The sequence below is a fragment of the Danio rerio genome, chromosome 19 (genome assembly GCF_052040795.2).
Source record: "Danio rerio strain M-AB ecotype USA chromosome 19, GRCz13ab, whole genome shotgun sequence".
In the NCBI taxonomy this organism is placed as follows: domain Eukaryota; kingdom Metazoa; phylum Chordata; class Actinopteri; order Cypriniformes; family Danionidae; genus Danio; species Danio rerio.
The window spans coordinates 23,268,985-23,290,295 of record NC_141039.2 but is presented as its reverse complement, the minus strand read 5'-3'; the positions used below and the strand labels follow the sequence as shown (position 1 = coordinate 23,290,295).

The 21,311-nt window shown below is 36.4% G+C and overlaps 1 protein-coding gene across 5 annotated transcripts in view; it reads right to left on the bottom strand.

Moving 5' to 3' along the window:
- The window catches only part of LOC147832543 (uncharacterized), a 442,200-nt gene that overhangs the window by 63,501 nt on the left and 357,388 nt on the right, over positions 1-21,311 (bottom strand). The window lies entirely within an intron of this gene.

Genomic DNA, 21,311 nt, shown 5'->3' with positions numbered 1-21,311 from the left:
CTTTAGTTTTATTTCTAAACACAAAATCTGCAGAAACTCACGTCTGGTCCGAGCCCCTCCCCCAAAGAACTCTCTGTCTATTAGCGATCAATGATTGGCTCTTGTATTAGAAGGTAAAGCTTCATTTGCCATATTGACCATTCAACTTTTCCCCATTCCAAACCATACAAGTGACATGTCTTGGGTTAAAATGTCTTGAGGAAGCCACAGTCCAAATGCTACATGCTGAAAAATTTAAATGTGCATTTTAGCTTTACTTTGGTGTTCAATCTGGTGATCATGCGGCGATACTGACTGCACATTTTACAAGATAAGATTTGTTCAAGATGGTCAAGATCTGTCATCCATCAAATCCTCCACCATGGCCGTAACAGTCGTCTCTCATTTCTGTTGTCATGCGATCAGGGAAATCTGACTCCTGCCACACAGCTTGTGCTGAATGAAGCATAGCAGACATTTTTAAGTTTGGAATATAGAATGCAGTGATGTACAACTGAATTAAATGTATGTGTTATATGTTTGCTGTTTGTTCAAACTACAACTTAATTGTTTTTTGTTTAATCCACTTAGATTTGTAAAAACTAAATTAACCTAATTCATGTTGTCCAAACACATATCAATTGTGTGGAACCCAGCATTTTTACATTGTATAAAATAGCACAAAAAAAACTGAAGGGCAGCCAAGGTCAGCAGGTCATACTGTTTGTCAAACTGGTACCACAAGATAGCTTATCACATTTTTAATATATTGAGTTGCTTTATTATACTACATTGGAATAAAGAAGTTCTATAAAATGAAAAAAAAAATGTTTGTTTGAGCGATTTCTTTGCAAGAAAATTACATTTTTATTGGTAGACATTTTACAGATCGGTTAATACTTTAATTCACAGTTTCGCAGCTAAAAAACGGCAGAAGTTTATTTAATGTTTTCCTAAGCAACATTAAATCTCAGTACCAAAATAGAAGTATTCAATGTGTTGCACAAACTTTTGGTATCTGATTTATATACTCACTGGCCAGTTTTTTTGGAACACCTGTCCAACTGCTCGTTAACACAAATTCTAATGAGCCAATCATATGGCAGCAATTTAATACATTTAGACATGGTCAAGACAATCTGTTGCAGTTCAAATCGAGCATTAGAATGGGAAAGAAAGGGGATTTAAGTGATTTTGAATATGACATGGTTGTTGGTGTGATGCTATCATATCAATATAGACCAAAATCTCTGAGGAATATAAACAATAACTTGTTGAATCTATGCGACAAAAGATTTACTGTGCGTTCACACCTTAAACAGCGAGAGCGTCAAAGGTCACTCTGGCCGCCTTGACGACAACGCTGTCTGCCTTTAGCTCCAGCGGCGAGAGCGTCAAAATTCGCTACAATTATCTTGTATTTAATTGTAGCTCACTTTTTTATCAAATTCATTTAACAATGTAGGATCAAGTTGCATGTGGTGTGGCTCTGCTCTATTTACTCAAAATGTGTCCATGCGTTTGAAATATTCTGAAGCAGCAATACTGTTTTGTATTTTCGCATGATATTCTCTTTTTTAAAGAAAAAAATCTATAAAATTAATGCACATCATAACTTGGCAGTAACTTTTTAATAAATGTTGCTGTAAGAAAACATTGTAAATAATTGGAAATCCGGCGACCGCAATAATCAAACCATTGGAAACAACTGTGGTCGGAACCAAAGTTCACAGGACTGTATTCTCTGGACTCCTCTCAAGCAATGGACTTCTACATTTCAACTGCTTGCCGGTGAACCGTGTCATAGCTCATTGGCATAAAGTTGACTTGATTTCAACTCTCCTCGACACCTAGACCAGCGAAGATGTGTCATGCTGCTCTTTGTTGCTTATCTTCGCCACGTCCCATTGAAAATGAATGATTTCCGGCTACTTTGACGCTCTCGCCGATTTCAGTGTGAGTGCACACTAAGGCAGTTCTGAAGGCCAAAGGGGTACTAGTAAGGTGTACCTAATAAAGTGGCCGGTGAGTGTACTGTATATACAAATTAAATATTATTTCGACCAATCAAATGATCTGAGGGATGAGAATGTCCAAAGAAAGAAAGAAAGAAAGAAAGAACTCTTTCTTATCAAAAATCAAACAAGGGCTATAAATGTAGCTTAAAAAATCTAAATGACTGTTTTAGTGATTCATTTGAAAGGTCATTCTTTTTTAAAACACATATTTGAATGCCTTCATTTACATTTGATGGAAATTGTGACAGGTCTACGAGGTCACCTGCTTCTTCATGAAGTCATCATAAACTCAACATGTTCATTTAAACAGATAAAATCATCTCTGTCTTGTACAAAACCAATATTTATGAGCCACGGTCCTCAGAACATGCCATAACTTGAGCTGGTCTTTGTGCCTGTGTAGGGATTCGCTGCAGTCACATGAAGCGTCTGATTGGCTCTGTGGAAATACAGAGGCTGAATAACGAGCGCCGTCTCTAAACCCGATTAAGGGCGGGAGCCATTTTGTCTTCTCTCCTTTGCTTTGCGCTAATTACACAGAAGCTTCAAAAGAAATTATACACGTCGTGACTGACCCCAAAGTGATGGCTATAGAGGCGTGCCGTCCTATTGGCGTGTTGTGAAATGACAGTATTATATTAGAATTAGAGTCCAGTCGTGAGTTCTCACAAAGTACCATTGTGTTTAATATAATCGTCGCAGAAACATACAAATGACGGACCCTCAGTATCATTGTTTCATGATCAAAATGAAATTACCACGGTGTCTTCGGCACGGCTCTTCAAGGCTTCTTTTGTTTCCCTGCCCTGTTCCAGCCGCATTGATTTCCTACAGGCCTGAATTAGCATTCGTCTTTCTCTCCCTCTCATTAATCAATTTACACACTCTCTCTTTCTCTAATTGCTGGCCGATGCCGGTTATTAAAAGCCCTTTCAGAATACTCCACGGATAAGCCGAGCACAAATCCCCGCTTCACTGCAGCAAACGCCTTTTCTTTTCCGGCCGCTGTCGAGCGGTCTTGTGTTATTCTTAAAACGTAGGCAATATGTTTGGAGAATTGTAATGCTCAGCCCACAATTGTCCATAATGAGGTGTAGGTGAACGTTGTAAGTGGCAAAGCCCTGAGGAAATACGATCTAGTCATATTTGGAAATTGCAAGGGCTGAATGAATTACACGGAGACGGCGGATACGGGAGATTAAGAAAAATGCGACAAATCTTTTTGCGACCATGCCAAACTTTGCAGCATTTCATTCCACCCTAGTGCTTACATGTGTCGTGGAAACAGTAAATAAGTGAACAGATCATCGCATCTGGTTCTAAATTGACAGTTTTGACCTTTCCCTGCTTGATGCGCTCTCATAACACTGAGGAATTCTCCATTTGCATGTCCTGAAGGAAATACCACAGCTTTCAACTCAGCAAAAGAGCAGTTTGAGTTTTGTGGATATGTATGTACAGTAGGCTTTGGCTATAAATCAAATACATTGAGTTTTTAGACAGCTTTACGTGAACTCCAGCTGCACCTTATGTTCTTAAACTGTATGAAGTAACTTCAAAGAAGAACACTGACCATGAACCCTCAACAATGCCATTGACCTATGCCCTGGTTCTTCTTTGACCTGGACTTTTCTAAAAAAAAAAAAAAAAAAGCAAACACCAGTTCTTAATAACTAAAGCACTTCGACTTGTAAAGAGCTGCCAAACATTAGTTTTGCCATTCTGTTCTTCATAATTTTAACATGATGACCTCTCAGCTTGTGTGGTATAAAAGGATTCTAGGAATGTCAAAAGATCTTTGATGACAATAAAACATATATTTTTGTGTGTAAGAAAGAAAGTGTATTTCAGTTCAGTATGCAACCTGTGAAAGTTGTGAATGCTGCAGGGTTATTATAGTAAACTAAAAATACAACTTTAAAACTGGCCCTGTTAGCTCATTTGGTCTAGACCAAAAAGGAAGATGACTCATAGTAAATCACTTACTTTAGCTTTCACACTGCCATTTCATCTGAACTTAAAGATGTATACAGCAGTCTGAACTTAAAGACTGCCCTGATGCACTTGTATATATGCATATACAATGCTTCCCACAGGTTTACTTGAAGTAATACTGCAAATGGGAAATAAATACCAGAAAATAGGAATAAAAATAGACATTAATGCTAAAAAATTATAATAACTAGAATAAAAAGTGTAGGCCTGAAATATTTAATTAAGGCATATTAGTTGATTAGCCATTTCTAATGGTACAAATATTTTGCAGCCAGTATATTTTGTTATGTCCGAGTATAGTAAAGATTATCTGAGTCGTTTATTAAATGATTAATCATTTAATGTTTCTCTCGTGGCTGTGCACGTGCAGTCAGCTGCGAAAAGTTAATGCTAAAAAACTTTTAAATAACGGCAACTTTAGAAAGCGAAAGTAAAACCCGAATCCCGGACATTTTAAGAAATTCAGAAACTACGGTTGGATGCATTTCGGCAAAAAAGGCGCATCTCTGTGGGTCTGCAGAGCACGTCACTGTCTGTGTTAGTGTTGACAGTTCTCATGCACACAGAACCAGCAGTAGGAAACGTGCAGAGCGAGAGAAGATTTTCCACTGCTTAATCGATTTAGAATGTTTGACTTTCCTTGACTGATACAAAAAAGTGTAAAAGGATGATAGTAATAGTATTATTCATGTGTCACCACCAAACATACTTGGGCGCTGTGAGTTTTAATAACTCATTTCTAATACCTGATTTATTTTATCTTTGTCATGATGATAGCAAAGATATCATCATTGAATTGATAGATAGTAAAAAGTAATTTACTCAAAGAATTGAATATCATCAAAGATTAATTACCCTAACCTGGGCAGGTTAGGGTAATTAGGCAAGTTATTGTAAAACGATGGTTTGTTCTGTAGACTAGGGGCTAATAATTTTGACCTTAAAAGGAATTTAAATTTTTTTTTTTAAAAAAAAGCTTTTATTCTAGCCGGAATAAAACAAATAGGTAATTTAAAAATTATTAGACATACTGTGAAAATGTTCTTGCTCTGTTAAACAATTTAGGAAATATAAAAAAGGACAAAAATCTCATTTTGTGGTCTCGCTAATAATTCTGACTTAAACTGTATGTATTTATGCCTACACAATATACATGTATTGGCTTGAAATTCAACAAGTTGTGTGAAAACAGAATCTAAGAATTATTCCATCGAACACATATGGGTGACGTGACTTCATTGAAGCAAAAATTGGGCTAAAATATGACTATGTTAAAAAAACAAAAAAAAACAAAAAAACAAGCATGTTGTCATTCTTATGGTGGCACCTTTTGATATTAAGTCTAATGTTTAAAGCTTTTAGATATCTTTCGTCCCAGTTCTGTTCATATTTCAATATATTTTGAATATATTGCATAAAATGCTGAAACCATACAATTTTTTAAATAGGGAAAATACAGATTTAATTAATGTATGCAGTTTTAATACACCAAAGTTTTTAAGAACTAACATCTACATTGTACCATTGTTACATAGACAAAAACAATCGAAGGCCAATGGGTTTTGTGCACTTCTCAAAAAATGGAACTACACATTATGACAATGCGTAACACAAACTCTGATTGGTCAGCTTAATTGCGTTGACAATTTTGGGTGGGGCCAAGAGCCACGGTAGAGCCACGAGCCCGTTGGAGTGAGTGTTTAAGAAGTGTCGCATCCTGTTGGTTTTGTATTTACTTTATGGTTTCACTCTGAATGAGTGAGTTTAAGATACTTGTACTGTGAAAAACACCCCCGGAGAAACTTGACACAGAGGAACCTAACACCCAGCTGCCAGCTACAGTGTTATTGCTATAAGTGTTACTGCTAAGCAACACAAAAACAATATTGTAGTGTAAATGCATGGCTACGCGAAAGGCATGCGCCGTGGGTCAAGGCGATTACTCGATGCAGAAGTATACTTCAGCCTTAACACATTTTCACTTAAAAACGGCTGTTTTTCTCTCTGTTTTGGCCTCCTGTCCACACCGAGATGGCATTTTTATAATACAAAAACATATTAAACAATTGTGCATTCAGCTAACATGATGGACGACAGGGTTTTGGATGCTGTCTGTTTTGACAGCTTTATTAAAGATTAATGTCAATTTGTACATATTGATCCATATTGTATTTCTTTAAAGAACATGAAATGTTTACTGTGAGCTATTGTTCAGCGGCTGAAGCAGATGACAGTTGCAACATTTTGCCGCAACGTTTCAGACAGCTAAATGTAAATAAATGGCATGTGGATATGATGCAGATAAAAGTGTCTCCTGTCTGTGTTCATATGCAGTACTAAACAAAAGCGTTTTAGTGTGGATGATGGAAGGAATTGAAAACAATAGTGTGGGCATGGAGTGTTTTAGACCATTTCCAAATTTATCTGGATTAGTGTAGCTGTAGCCTCAGGCATAACATCCTAAACATCCCTCTTACAGTTAGTTTGATATGAAGGAATGATGGTTAAAAAGAAAGCTCTGCCCTCTACTCAATATTCCATCAGTTGGAAGAACAAAAACATACTGAAATTAAAAGCCTCAGCAGTTCATGCGGACTTCAAGGAAACTTACTGCTAACCATGAATCAGCAATTTTGTTTTACAGTTTTTACCATTACATCTACTGGCATATTTTTTCAGTGTTTCTAAATAATAACTTCTTAATCAGAACCCCTAGTTTTTATGATTCCACGATCGCTGAATCAAGCGGAAAATCAACAAAAAGTAAAAAAAAATAATAATAATTCAACACAAAATAATTACAAAAATATAAATAATTTCATAAAACATCAAACTTCAAACCATATAATAAAATTATATTTATTTCAGTTTGCATTGAATTGTTTCACATGACTTAAAGACGTTGCATTGGCAGCGCGCATGATGTATTTGAATGTCTCTCGAAAAATGACATCTCACCTGTACCCTTGCAATCATTACATGCAGGTTTCAGTTTTACAAGCAGACGCAGATGAATCGCAGGTGATTTACATGTGAAGTCATAGCAAATGTGAGATATAGACATCCTGTGGTGCGAATTGGCGTTTTACGCGTTTAACACACTTCAGACTGAAAAAGAAAGTTAGAGCAAACTGAGCAATGGAAAAGACAAATCGAGATGAGATTGGTTCAAGGATGACAGCCGCTGAACATGAGCGAATTAAAGGACATTATTTGTGCTTTGTAAGGTTGGTATTATGATGTGCGTCAAATCAAATTATTTTGTTTAACACTTTCCTTGCAATTAACAAGAGAAAATGCTTCAGAGTTTTATGGCAATCCATGTTTTAGGTGTATTATGATAGGGGAAGCCTTAACGCATGTCCTATGTGCGAGGTACATGATGTCAGATGCTCTGGGGAGAGAAATCTGAAAGACAGTAAGAACGTGGATAAAAATAAGAGTTATACAAACTTACTTGGGCATAATCTCTACCGTTTTAGATCTTAAGCCTCCTTTCCACTGCACACGACAAATGACAAGCGACAGACAGGAAGTCTTTCATTTCCAATGGAGAGTAGTTCGGGAGCTGTCAGAGTTCTGATCATCTCCGTATGCTGAAAATTCGGATCCGAATTGAACTTCGGATCTGTTGAAATATTTGAACTCCTGCAACTATAGCGTATGCGACCGGCCAACCGGATGTGATGTATTCCAGTGTTGAGAAATAGTATTTTTTTTTGGGTTATTTTTGGAATCAGAAAAAGTCTCTCTCTCTCTTTCTCTCTCTCTGTCTCTCTCTCTCTGTCTCTCTCTCTCTCTCTCTCTCTCTCTCTCTCTCTCTCTCTCTCTCTCTCTCTCTCTATATATATATATATATATATATATATATATATATATATATATATATATATAAAACATTTCTATTCATAAATCTATGTAATAAAGTAATAAAATATATTATTTTTGTGTTGTCTCCAATTTTTTTTAGTTACTTGAGTTTTTAGTATTCATTTATTCATTCAACCACAGTGAATGCACAGAGAATGCTGGCTCTTGCTTTTGCACTACTTTATTTCGGACACTGTGAGAACAGCTTCTCTCCCATGGTGCCCGTCAGAACTGAAAATTCTATGTGACTGCCACAAATGGATGTATTCTGACAGTCGTGTCCAAATGTCGTGTGCAGTGGAAAGGCGGCTTTTATTGAAAAGAGTCCAAAATAAAGCTTTATTTTTAAGATTTGTGTCATTGTCATTGTTGCAGATTGCACACCTAACATAGTATGCTAGCTAATCTAGTAAATACATAAATGTTGACTGAGATGAGTTATTCATGACTAGTGGGTTCATGTATCATCCAATTATTTGATTATTTTATTTGGTCTGAGAAACAAAACAGGAAAAAAAAAAAAATGTAAATATACCTTTATTTTATTGACATCAAAAACAAATACTCATCTGTTATCCTGTTTTAAATCAACTCAAAACAGAAAATAAAAACAATCAAAAAACAAAAATGTGACGTGTAGGGGTTCCCTTTTTTGCCGATTGGTCAACCGAATGGGGTCTAATATTAGTAACGCCATAACAGATGAGTTTTGTTTTTGGTACCAATAGACAAATTACCATGTTTGTAAACAGCGAGGTTGCAGAAAAAAAAAAAAAAACGGGAACACTAGCATTTACAGCAAGCGAATGACATCTGATGCAGTACTGAGTTTATTGTTGTCCTAGAGATAAGTTATATTGATTACATATTATATATATATATATATATATATATATATATATATATATATATATATATATATATATATATATATATATATATATATATATATATATATATAATATAATGTCAAAATTAACATTACGGGCATTTGTCTGACAGGTCCATTTGCGATAGCACCCTCCCAATGAATATTGGATAAGACGAAATGGCCAGCTCGAAATATACAAGTATCTCATTGAAACTCCAAGTGATTTCACATAAGAGATGTTTTAAGGCCTACAAATCTTTGGGTGCCTACATTTTTGTTCTGTGTGGTCATGTGCAAGAAATAATGTTCCATGATTACCAGATTCAAAACTATGTAGTGATTAAAACCGAGGTTCTGCCAAGCCAAAGACAAGGAAAGAAGACTGAGCTACAAGGCCTGGGTAATCATCAACAAGCAAAGCTGCATTCTGACAGCAAATGGCACCTGTACAGCAGGGCATGTGAACTTAAAATTTTAAATTTCATTTTTAGCATTCAGTGTCCGCAGTTCAATCAACCATAATTAACTGTTTTTGCTGAAATCATTGCTGCAATCAAAAATGAGTAATGTGTATGATTCAGCATAGCGTAAACTTAATATAAAATGAGAACTGCATAGTATAATATTTTTAATTAGGTCGTCACTCGATTCAGCTTCCCCATTAGCCAAAGACGTCTGCGATTGGCATTAAAAGCAGTGTGGTGTACTGTAAAAGTTAAGTTTTCTATTTTTGGACTCGAATTTGGCATCCTACTGCACAACACGACATGTTTGCTTTTGCAACCGGGAACCCTTGTGACATCATGCGTGATGTAGATTGGTAATTCCTCTATAGAATGAAGAGAAAAGAGAAATATTTATGTTTTTTTTTTTCACGTGTTTCGTTTCCCTGACCAACTGAAATAATCAAATGCAATATCCTAGCTGTATTCACTGACATACAGGGGCAATGCAGGAAATTTGGCTGTTGTCCTGCAGAAAGAAGCAACAGAAACAACCCTCCCACTCCAGCTCACCCCACACCGCCTGCTTCATCTCCTTCTACAGCTGTCGGAAGGAGAGAAATGTGTCATACTAAAGGGCCATTTTCTCCATGTGATCGAATCAAATCAGTCATAAATCTATTTGTTATTGACGAGGTAAAGAACACTGGCCGCCTCTGGCACAATGCGCCAAGCTCTCTTTCTCTCTTCCCCCTCGCTCTTTCTATCTCTCTCTCTCTGTCTTTCTTTCGCTCAGTCCATCACTCTATGCTGCGCTGAAGGCTAAAAAGCAGAGTTATGTTCCTATAACAAAATATTTTCCAGAGGTCTAACAACTCATGATGTCCTGACTGCCCAAGTAATGGAAGTAAATGAATCTATAAATAATCCCTCTTTCTGACAACAAATTGAACTACCCACAATTCCCTCTTCCCTCCAAACATAACAACAACAACAACATAGTGCTACTGTCAGGCGCTTCGGAAGAGGCCAAGAGACTGGGGCAAACTTTTAAATAAACCACACTGTTTTACTAAAAAACGTGTCACGAGAGAGCGTGAATATATTGGCCCTAATCAGCCAAAATGGGTGATTCATTGGTTAATTTCAGCAACTGGGGCTATACATTATTCCAGACCTGCCATGGCTAATTTCTGCCTTTACAGACGGCGAGGATGACAAATGGAACGTCCGACCGGCTACAAGTGAAAAAGCTCCATCATCGCTCGCTCTCCCACTTGAGTTTTACTCACACTAATGATGTATACTAGCCTGCAACTACACTTGACCTGCGGATTATGTGGCAATGGAGGGAAAAAAAATAAATGTTTACCCAGAGGTTTTTGTAAGGGGGAATGCGGAGAAAGAGAAAGCAGGAGTGTTTTATGAGGAGGAGATAGCTGAGTAGCGGGTGACGCAGTGGCGCAGTAGGTAGTGCAGTTGCCTCACAGCAAGAAGGTCACTGGTACGAGCCTCGGCTGGGTCAGTTGGCGTTTCTGTGTGGAGATTGCATGTTTTCCCCGCATTCGTGTGGGCTTCCTCCGGGTGCTCCGGTTTCCCCCACAGTCCAAAGACATGTATGAGTGTAAATGAGTGTGTGTGAATGTTTCCCAGAGATGGGTTGCAGCTGGAAGGGCATCCACTGCGTAAAACGTGCTGGATAAGTTGGTGGTTCATTCTGCTGTGGACACCCCGGATTAATAAAGGGACTAAGCCGAAAAGAAAATGAATGAATGAATGAATGAATGAATGAATGAATGAATGAATGAATGAATGAATGAATGTTTGAATGAATGTTTGAATGAATGTTTGAATGAATGAATGAATGAATGATAGCTGAGCTGTCTAGTATATTAAAGTTTGATCTTAGAAAGTGCAGCCATGGCCGATGTATTTTTTTTATTTGTGACTATAAAGTTAAAACAACAGTAAGAAAACAAAGCAGATATTAAAATTCTAAATCTGTAAAAAAATTTTCAATAAAATGGAAAGCCCAAAAGTAAGGACCAGATTTTAAAAATACAATATTGAAATAAAATAAACAATAAAGTACCTTGAAAAATTATTATGCTTTTAAAACAATATAATATAATATAATATAATATAATATAATATAATATAATATAATATAATATAATATATGTTTTATTAGGTATTCAAATAATATACTATACTGATATTGTAATATGTAACAAATTTTACATAATCATATATTTATTTTATGAATCGTGTAATACAAGAAAATGAAGTCACTGTGACCAGTTGTGACATAAAATTAAAAAAATAATATAATAAAATATATAAAATAAAAAATAAAAATACATATAATTATAAAATATATATAATAATTTAAACAAAATTCAATAATTAAATAATTAATTGTAATTAAGTGTAAGAGCAAGGAATAATAACTTGACTTCTAGTTAATCATTTGGAAAAGTAGCAGAAGGTAGATTTTTTCTTACGAATCATCTCAAAGCCTCATTCACACCACAGGCAACTTGCAGCAGCAAATCAACAAGCAACCTTTCATTTCAATAGAGAGTCAGTGACTTCTGGTGACCTCCATCTACGCGAGCAACAGACACCGTTGGTGACCAGGTGGGCATGGTGAGCGACGCAACATAGTTGAGAATCCTTCAACTTTCTGCAAATGAAGAACAACTTTCTTGAACAACAGCCAATAGGTGCTCCAGTAGAGCTCACGTGATCCTCTCTCTGCTTGCTCAAAGGTCGGTTGTATTATTGCCCTATATACCTACACCAGAGGTCGTGTTAGACTTTCTCATTGTCCGTCATTTTGACGGAGAGGGTTGTAAAAATTCCGATATAACCTATTATTGACTGTCAATTAATTAGCATATTTTCTAATCGCTTTTTTCATTCATATTTTAATAATGAAGTTGCACGATGAACATATAGGCTAAATTATTCATTTATTTATTTGACAAATGAACAAAAACTCCTATCTGCCTTAACTCATATCTTCCTCCTGCGTCAACCTGAACTAGGGTCTTGCCTGTGCGTAATCAAACGCATCAAGGGAGACTGTCTTCACCTCGGAAAGTCAACTTCTCGTGACCAAAGATCGGATTTACTAGCGCCACTTCAGCCAGCGTTTTTAAGTTAGGAAACATTTCTCCTAAGGCTGTGATCAGAAAGTTTGCTGGATTCTCTGAATGTGGGATTTTCCGATCCTGCAAGCACTCGTTTCACCGGGAAAAATTACTACAGGACGCGTTCCTTCTGCACCAGGGGCGTGGCTGCACCCCTCTGAGTCCGATAGTGCTCACAATGCACTCCAACGCACCCTAGATAGCAAAATACACTCTGGCCAGTTCCGGCTAGATTCTCGCCTGCCAGAGACTCCGGCTGCCGTACTCGGGCTGATGCCTGTGGACTCACTGCCCGGTTCCGGCCCATGTCAATCGGGTCAGATGCGGCGGCCATTCGCGCGCCGACGCTACCGCATCCGAGCCAGAATCGGCCCGCGAGTAATGGGCGCGGCGGCCCGGAGCTGGCGCGACTCAGTATTTATATACCTTCAAATAAAACCTTTTGGTATTACCCTATGCTTGGCTATCCTCTCATCGGAGGCGAAGGTAAGGTGCAGTCATTATGGTATTTTCCAGACATTTCCCCTTTCGTGGATTAATAATATTAAATCCACTGATAGCATTGAAGTTCCCCATCCGAAGGGGAACGCTCTGGTTACTAAAGTAACAGGAACGGAAATGCTATTTACCATCGCCATAATGACTGTTCTTTAGCTGTAAGTATCAGTCTCTTCAGCTTAAAAGAATGGCGTTTCCTTACTTCAGGTGTGCTTATATGCTGAGATAATTGGCAATAACACACATGTGCGCAAGCTTACGCTGCTAATTCATTGGCATTTCATTGGCCCGTTATATACTCTTTCAGACGATTGGCTTTCAGAAACGAAATCCCCATTCGTGGATTAATAATATTAAATCCACTGATAGCATTGAAGTTCCCCATCCGAAGGGGAATTACAGTTAGCAAATAACAATAGATCACCCTCAGCATAATCCGTCAAAGTGACGGATCACTTTCAGATTTTTCTGTCACTGCTGAAAAAAATCCGTCAATGACGGAAAATATTTGGTTAATGTAACCTCTGACCTACACATACCTGCATTTTTAGAAGGTTGTCAACCAGAGTGACAGGCAGCTACATAGTCGCTGCTAGTCTAAATAAGGCAATAGACCTACTTGAACTCAAATGGACCCAACATTCTGACAGAAATCAGTCAAGTTTGGTGGGGGAAAAATCCTGGTTTGGGGTTACATTCAGTATAGGGGCATGTGAGAGATCTGTAGAGTGAATGGCAACATCAACAGCCTGAGGTGTCAAGACCTTTGTGCTGCCCAATACATTACAAACCATAGAAGATTCTTCAGCAGGATAGCGCTTCTTCTAATACTTCAGCCTCCACATCAAAGTTCTTAAAGCAAAGAAGGTCAAGGTGCTCCAGGATTGGCCACCCATTCCCCAGACATGAACATTATTGAGAATGTCTGGAGTAAGATGAAGAAGGAGGCATTAAAGATAAACCCAACAAATCTTGATGAACTCTGATGAAGGAGTGCTGCAAGAATGCTTTCTGCGCCATTCCAGATGACCTAACTAATAAATTATTTGAGTCATTATTATTCATTGTTCTTAAAACTTAGATAGGTGACAAGACTTTTTTGTCAGATGGTATATATGATGGTATATATATAACATAGAAAAAAACTTGATTGTTTTTCTCAAACTTATATAAATGAAATATATAATATAATATAATATAATATAATATAATATAATATAATATAATATAATATAATATAATATAATATAAAATTATATGTTAAGATATAATATGGTATAATACAAAATAATATAATATAATATAATATAATATAATATAATATAATATAATATAATATAATATAATATAATATAACATAACATAATACAATACAATATAATTCACTCATTTTCTTGTCTGCTTAGTCCCTTTATTAATCTGGGATCACCACAGCGGAATGAACCGCCAACTTATCCAGCATGTTTTCACGCAGCAGATGCCCTTCCAGCCCCAACCCATCTCTCAGAAACATCCACAATTCACACACACTCATAGACTACGGACAATTTAGCCTACCCAATTCACCTGTACCGCACGTCTTTGGACTGTGGGGGAAACCGGAGCACCCGAAGGAAACCCACACAAACGCAGGGAGAACATGCAAACTCCACACAGAAACGCCAACTAATCCGAGGATCGAACCAGCGACCTTCTTGCTGTGAGGCAACAGCTCTACCTACTGCGCCACTGCTTCGCACTTATATAATATAATATATTATAAAATAATATAATATAATATAATATAATATAATATAATATAATATAATATAATATAATATAATATAATATAAGATAAGATAATATACCTAAAAATACTAATCTACAGCATGCATTTTAACCTGTACCATTTGAATAATGATTTTGACTTTAGATCTGACTAAAAGTGAGCCATCACCAGTCCAAATCAGAAGAAATGAGATTCATCCAAAGATGATCCCAACTCTACTATGATCTTGACACTCCAGCCAAGGCCTCGCACAGGTCCCTCTGCAATGCATCGTGGGCTGCGTCCCTCCGTCCCCCCTCCCGGTTTCCTTCAGCCGAGCTCTGAAATATCATATCAAATCAATGCGGACAGAGGCAGTGAGGCGCCAGCGCCGCGACCGCTGCGAGGTCAGCACGGCCAAAAACAGACATAACTAATGCAAATGCTAAACAGGGCTAAAGGTGAAGAATGGCCGCGTCTCCTGAGTCCTGATGGAGTGACGCGAAACGGAGCTGTTCTGAGAAACGAGTGCAGGATGAATGTGTTATCGGCTGTGCTAATGGTGCTCGGGACGCAGATATCCGAGACCGGCACCCAACTTTGGGCTTCTCAGAGACTGGCCGATCAATCCTGCCAGCACGTCAAACAGAGAGCAGTGATCGTATCATGCATCATCTCTGGATCCTTTCTTCTAGAAATACAAGGTGAACTTTGAGAATTCACATCACTGATGAAATATACAGTTTAAGTCAGAATTATTAGCCCCCTGTTTATTTTTTTCCCAATTTCTGTTTAACGGAGAAAAATTTTTTTAACACATTTCTAAACTTAATAGTTTTAAAAACTGATTTCTAATAACTGATTTATTTTATCTTTGCCATGATGACAGTAAATAATATTTGACTAGATATTTTTCAAGACATTTCTATACAGCTTAAAGTGAGGTTAATTGGCTTAACTAGGTTTTTTGGGGTTAACTGGGCAGGTTAAGGTAATTAGGCAAGTTATTGTATAACGATGGTTTGTTCTGTAGACTATCCAAATAATAGCCTAAAGGGGCTATTAATTTTGACCATAAAATGTTTTTTAAAAAGATGTAAATTTTTTTTGTTTCTAGCTGAAATTAAACAAATAAGACTTTCTCCAGAAGTAAAATTATTATCAGACATACTGTGAAAATGTCCTTGCTCTGGTAAACATCATTTGGGAAATATTAAAAAAATAAATAAATAAAAGGGGGACTAATAATTGTATATAAAAGTTGCATTGCAAAATATGGCCTTCTTGAAATTAGCCCACACATTTTAAATTAAGAAAGAAAATGTGCTAAAAGATAAACGATTTAATACTATTGCACCTTAAAAGTGTGACAAAAAACTAATAAATATAAAGTTCATGTTTATTTTTAGAAGCATTGTATATTAATTCATTTTACATTTAATATAATATAGATTTAATTATAATATAGTATAAACATATGTTTATAAATGTTTTGTTGCATTTATTTTAATATAACATTTTACTGAATATATATTAATTACATAATGATACATTTATGTATTTTTTTTAAATCATGTAAAATCACTTTGTCTAGATTTTAAATAAAGCAAATAAATGTTACATTTTGATAACGTGCTAAAAATAAATAAATACTATCGCACCTTAAAAGTGTGACAAAATAACTATATATTTTTTTTTCTATAAGCATATATGCAATAAAAAGGTATATTTGACATAATATAATATAATATAATATACTATAATATAATATAATATAATATAATATAATATAATATAATATAATATAATATAATATAATATAATATAATATAACAGTAATAAAGTAGGTAGTGCTGTCACCTCACAGCAAGAAGGTCCCTGGGTCGCTGGTTCGAGCCTCGGCTCAGTATCTGTGTGGAGTTTGCATGTTCTCCCTGCCTTCGCGTGGGTTTCCTCCGGGTGCTCCGGTTTCCCCCACAGTACCTGGAAGAAACCCACGTGAACACAGGGAGAACATGCAAACTCCACACAGAAACGGCAACTGACCCAGCTGAGGCTCAAACCAATGACCTTCTTAGAGGCGACAGCACTACCTACTGCTCCATTGTGTCGCCTCGCCTCCAAAACTATAATCCAAACCAAATATCTACCCCTAAATCTAATGATTAGTGAAATATGGAAATTATATATGAATACATGTAGAAGCACTTAACCCTGTAAGTCTAAATGAAACAATATACAGTTGAAGTCAGAATTATTAGCCCCCCCAACATCCCCCCACCCCCCCAGAATTTTTTGTTCTTTTTTTAAATATTTCCCAAATTATGTTTAACAGAGCAAGGAAATTTTCATAGTATGTCTGATCATATTTATTTCTTCTGGAATATGTCTTAAATTGTGTTTTGTTTTTTTTTTTTTTGTTTTTTGCTTCAATAAAAGCAGTTTCTAATTTAAAAAAATAAATAAATAAATTTTTTTTCAAAAGTCTACAGAACAAACCATTGTTATACAATAACTTGCCCAACCAGCCTAGTTAACCTTATTAACCTACACTGTAAAAAAAATCATATTTTTACAGTTTATTTTCGGCAGCTGGGGTGATTACAGAAATTTACTGAAAAATACCACAGGTTGAATAACAAAAATTTTAATATAAGTACATTTCTGTAATTAAACAGCTGTTATTTTTCTTTTTTCCGGCACCCCAGCTGCCAGAAATAAACCGTAAAATTATGGATTTTGTTTTACATTGTAGTTTAGTCTTTAAATGTCACTTTAAGCTATATAGAAATGACTTGAAAAATATCCAGTAAAATATTATGTAGAAAGAGGGTGAAGCAGTGGTGCAGTAGGTACTGCTGACGCCTCACAGCAGGAAGGTCGCTGGGTCTCCCTGCATTATTATGGGTTTCCTCTGGGTGCTCTGGTTTCCCCCACAGTCTAAAGACATGCTGTGCAGGTGAATTGGGTAGGCTAAATTGTCCACAGTGTATGAGTGTGTGTGTGTGATTCCGCTGTGGTTCATTCCGCTGTGGAGACCCCGGATTAATAAAGAGACTAAGCCAACAAGAAAATGAATGAATGAATGAGTATGGCAAAGATAAAATAAATCAGTTATTAGAAATGAGTTGTTAAAACGATTATGTTTAGAAATGTGTAGAAAAAATCTTCTCTCCATTAAACAGAAATTGGGGAAAAAATAAACATGGGGGCTAATAATTCTGACTTAACTTTACCTGAAATCTGATTTTATGACCAGCATATTATTTAAAAAGATAGTTACCCCAAAAATGAAAACCATCATTCATTTTACCCTCAATTTATTCCAAACTTGTTTGCATTTCTTTCCTCTGTTGCACTTAAATGAAGATAGATGAAGATTAACTGACGAATATTGGGAAAATGGCAGCCATTGAGTTCCATAAAATTATTGTTCTTACTATGGATGTCAATGACTTTATTTCCCCAACATTCTTCAAAAAAATCTTAATTTGTATTAAACAGAAATACATTTAGAACCATTTGAATGTTAGTAAATGGCATGGCAATTATCTTTCTTGGGTCAACTGTTCCTTTAAGAATCAAAGATGCTGATCCAGTAACATGTAGCACTTATTTAAGGGACGGTTCAACCAAAAATGGCATTTTCCCTATTTCCTCACACTCAAGTGGTACCTATTTTTTATAAATGTCTGTTTTCTGTTGAAAGCAAAACAAAATATTCTGAGGAGTGTTGCAACCCAGCAGCCATTCAAATTCATAATAGGAAAAAACAAATATAGAAGTCAATGGTTTCCAGCTTTCTTCAATATATAATTCAACAGATGGAAAACACACTCAAAAAAGGTTTGAAAGAAACAAAGGGTGAGTAAATGAAGACTGAATTAAAATTTTTGAGTGAACTATCATTTTAAATTAGGTTCTGCCTATTTTTCGGATAATTTGCTCCTCAAATTCACAGTTTACATGTATAGAAAACGCAATTCAGTAAAAGCATTTCTAGCTACACAATCACATTTTTCCTTTCAAAATTACTAAACATCAGTCACAGACCTCAGACGTCACCAGCGCACACTCTTCTGATGAATAAAGTTACAAGATCTGAAAAGGAAAGATGATTGGCCTTCAAACAAATTGATTTAATGACAGGAGAAGTGGAGAGTGTGCGCTGACCTGCGTGACCTCTGATAGAACAGCTAGTGCTCTATGAAGACAAGCACAAGTAGACGTCTGCATTTAAATACCAACACTAATGAGGCTAAAAACCAACGCTGATTGGTGAGGACAGGATGGGAAGGTGGAATTAAACAAGCTGTTGAAGAATTGTGATGAAGCGGAGAGGAGATTGGAAATTTTTCTCATCATTATTCCCATTTTACAATGTTACTTACTTACAAACTTAGACATGAAAATTATCAAATATTAATCATTTTACTTATCTATTTATATCCTTTTCACTTGATTGTTCATATTGAATGCACTCATTGATTCATTCATTTTCCTTTGGCTCAGTGTCTTTATTTATCAGAGGTCGCCACAGCTGAATGAACCACCAACTTATCCATCATATGTTTTACACAGCGGATGCCCTTCCAAAAGCAACCCAGTACTGGGAAACATCCATACGCACTCATTTACACACACTATGAACAATTACGTTCATTCAGCTATACCGCATTTCTTTGGATTGTGGGGGAAAGTGGAACACAAACCCAGGCAAACACAGGAAGCAAATACAAACTCCATACAAAAATGCCAACTGACCCAGCCGTGACTCGAACCAACAATGTTCTTGCTGTAAGGCAACAGTGCTAACCACTGAGTCACCATGCACTCAAACTAATATTTATCATGATTGTAATAAAGTTCACAAGAAAGAATCATTACACATAAATAATTATTTTAAATTAACTAAATGTCAAAATTAACACTTACCAGATAAAATGTATAATAAAAAAAATCAATAAATATAACAAGTCATTTTAATTGTCTATATTATAAAATAGATTAAATGTAAAAAAATATGCAGAAATATAGTTTTCTATACTTCAATACATGAACAAACCAATGAATAAACCAAATGAATGAACAAAACAAATGAACGAAACGAATAAATGAAACAAGTGAACAAAATGTATGAACTTAATGAATGGACAAAACGAATAGACAAAACGAATGAACAGACACATGGACGGACGGACGGTGAATGGATAAACAAACAAACAAATAAATAAATTAGAGAAATCTCATTGTTTCTAATATAAATGCCAATGCAATTAAAAAATTAACAGTTAGATGTGCCAGAACTTTCTTCAATTAAACAAAAAGAAAACTGAAGTCATTGCATTTGGCAACAGAGATGAGGTTCTCAAGGGGAATGCATACCTTGGCTTTAGGGGTCAAACTACAAAATGTAAGGTCAAGAATCTTGGTATGATTCTGCAGTCAGATATGAGTTTCAATAGTCACGTCAAAGCGGTAAGTAAATCAGCATACTTTCATCTCAAAAACAATGCAAGAAATAGATGCTTTGTTTCCAGTAAAGACTTGAGAAACTAGTTTATGCTTTTATCAGCAACAGGGTAGATTACTATACCACTATTTTACTCCACACTGAGTAAATTCTAATTAAGACTTTAATTTGAAAACATTTCCAGTGTGTGGCATTTGCCAAATAAATAAGGCAAAATCGAAATGGACAACAACAACAAAGTGAAAAAAAACATTTGTTGTGCAAATGCCTTTCGAACAGTATATATTGTTACATCAACGAATATACAAACTCAAACTTCACCAATAAGATTAATCTCATTTGCCATCTCTCTCTCTCTCTCTCTCTCTCTCTCTCTCTCTCACTCCAGAAGGATGGAGGGAGAAAAGAGTAGGGATAAACAGAAGGAGAGCGGCAGAGCGAGTATCAGGTGTGAGCTCTGGCTCGACTGGCCCCAGGTACTGTTCTCTCGCTGCGGGGCCAGCTATTATTATTAACATCATTTGTCTGTATCATTCGCCCGGCACCTTTGCTTTCAGCCGGCACTATGAAGACGACATGTTAATAAACGAGTACAGCCGCCACTCTGCCATCCGACCTGCTCCTCATCCGCCGTCCCTCACCCTCCCCTCCCTTCCCAACATCCCCAAAAGGGACGGGATGCCGATTTGTTTTCCAGCAGGCTCCCCCACTCCATTGTTGTTTGCACTAAAGGGGACAAATTCAATTCATTCTTATGACAAGGATGCACTGATACAGGAAGAAAGAAGAAGAGGAGGAGAAGGAGGGGTAGATGAAGAAAGAAACTGCCCAGGAGGGAACAAACAGCGAACACGGAAAAAAAAGATAAAAAACCTATAAAAAAAAGTTGCTGAATTCGAGGTATCGCATAAAGAAGACAAGGAAAGAAAGGTGGAGAGTCTAGGGGGGGTTGGAGGAAGATGGATAAACCGGTTGCATTTCTCAGATGCGGATTGATGTGGTGGGCCGATAACGTGGTCTCGGCGGACATGGTCATCTAGAGCTAGCAAGGAGAAAAAAAATGTCTGCATTCAAACATACAGTACATCCTCGGAAAGAAGGAGGTCTTGAGCTGTGAAAAAACAAATATGGCATATATTTCACTTCAGAAAATAAACACAAAGAAATATTGGGTCGCATAAAATTGAAGAGTCTGTTTAATTAAATGAAACAAGTTTCTTTTACTTAAATATGAATGAAAGTTCTTTATACTTGATAGAAAC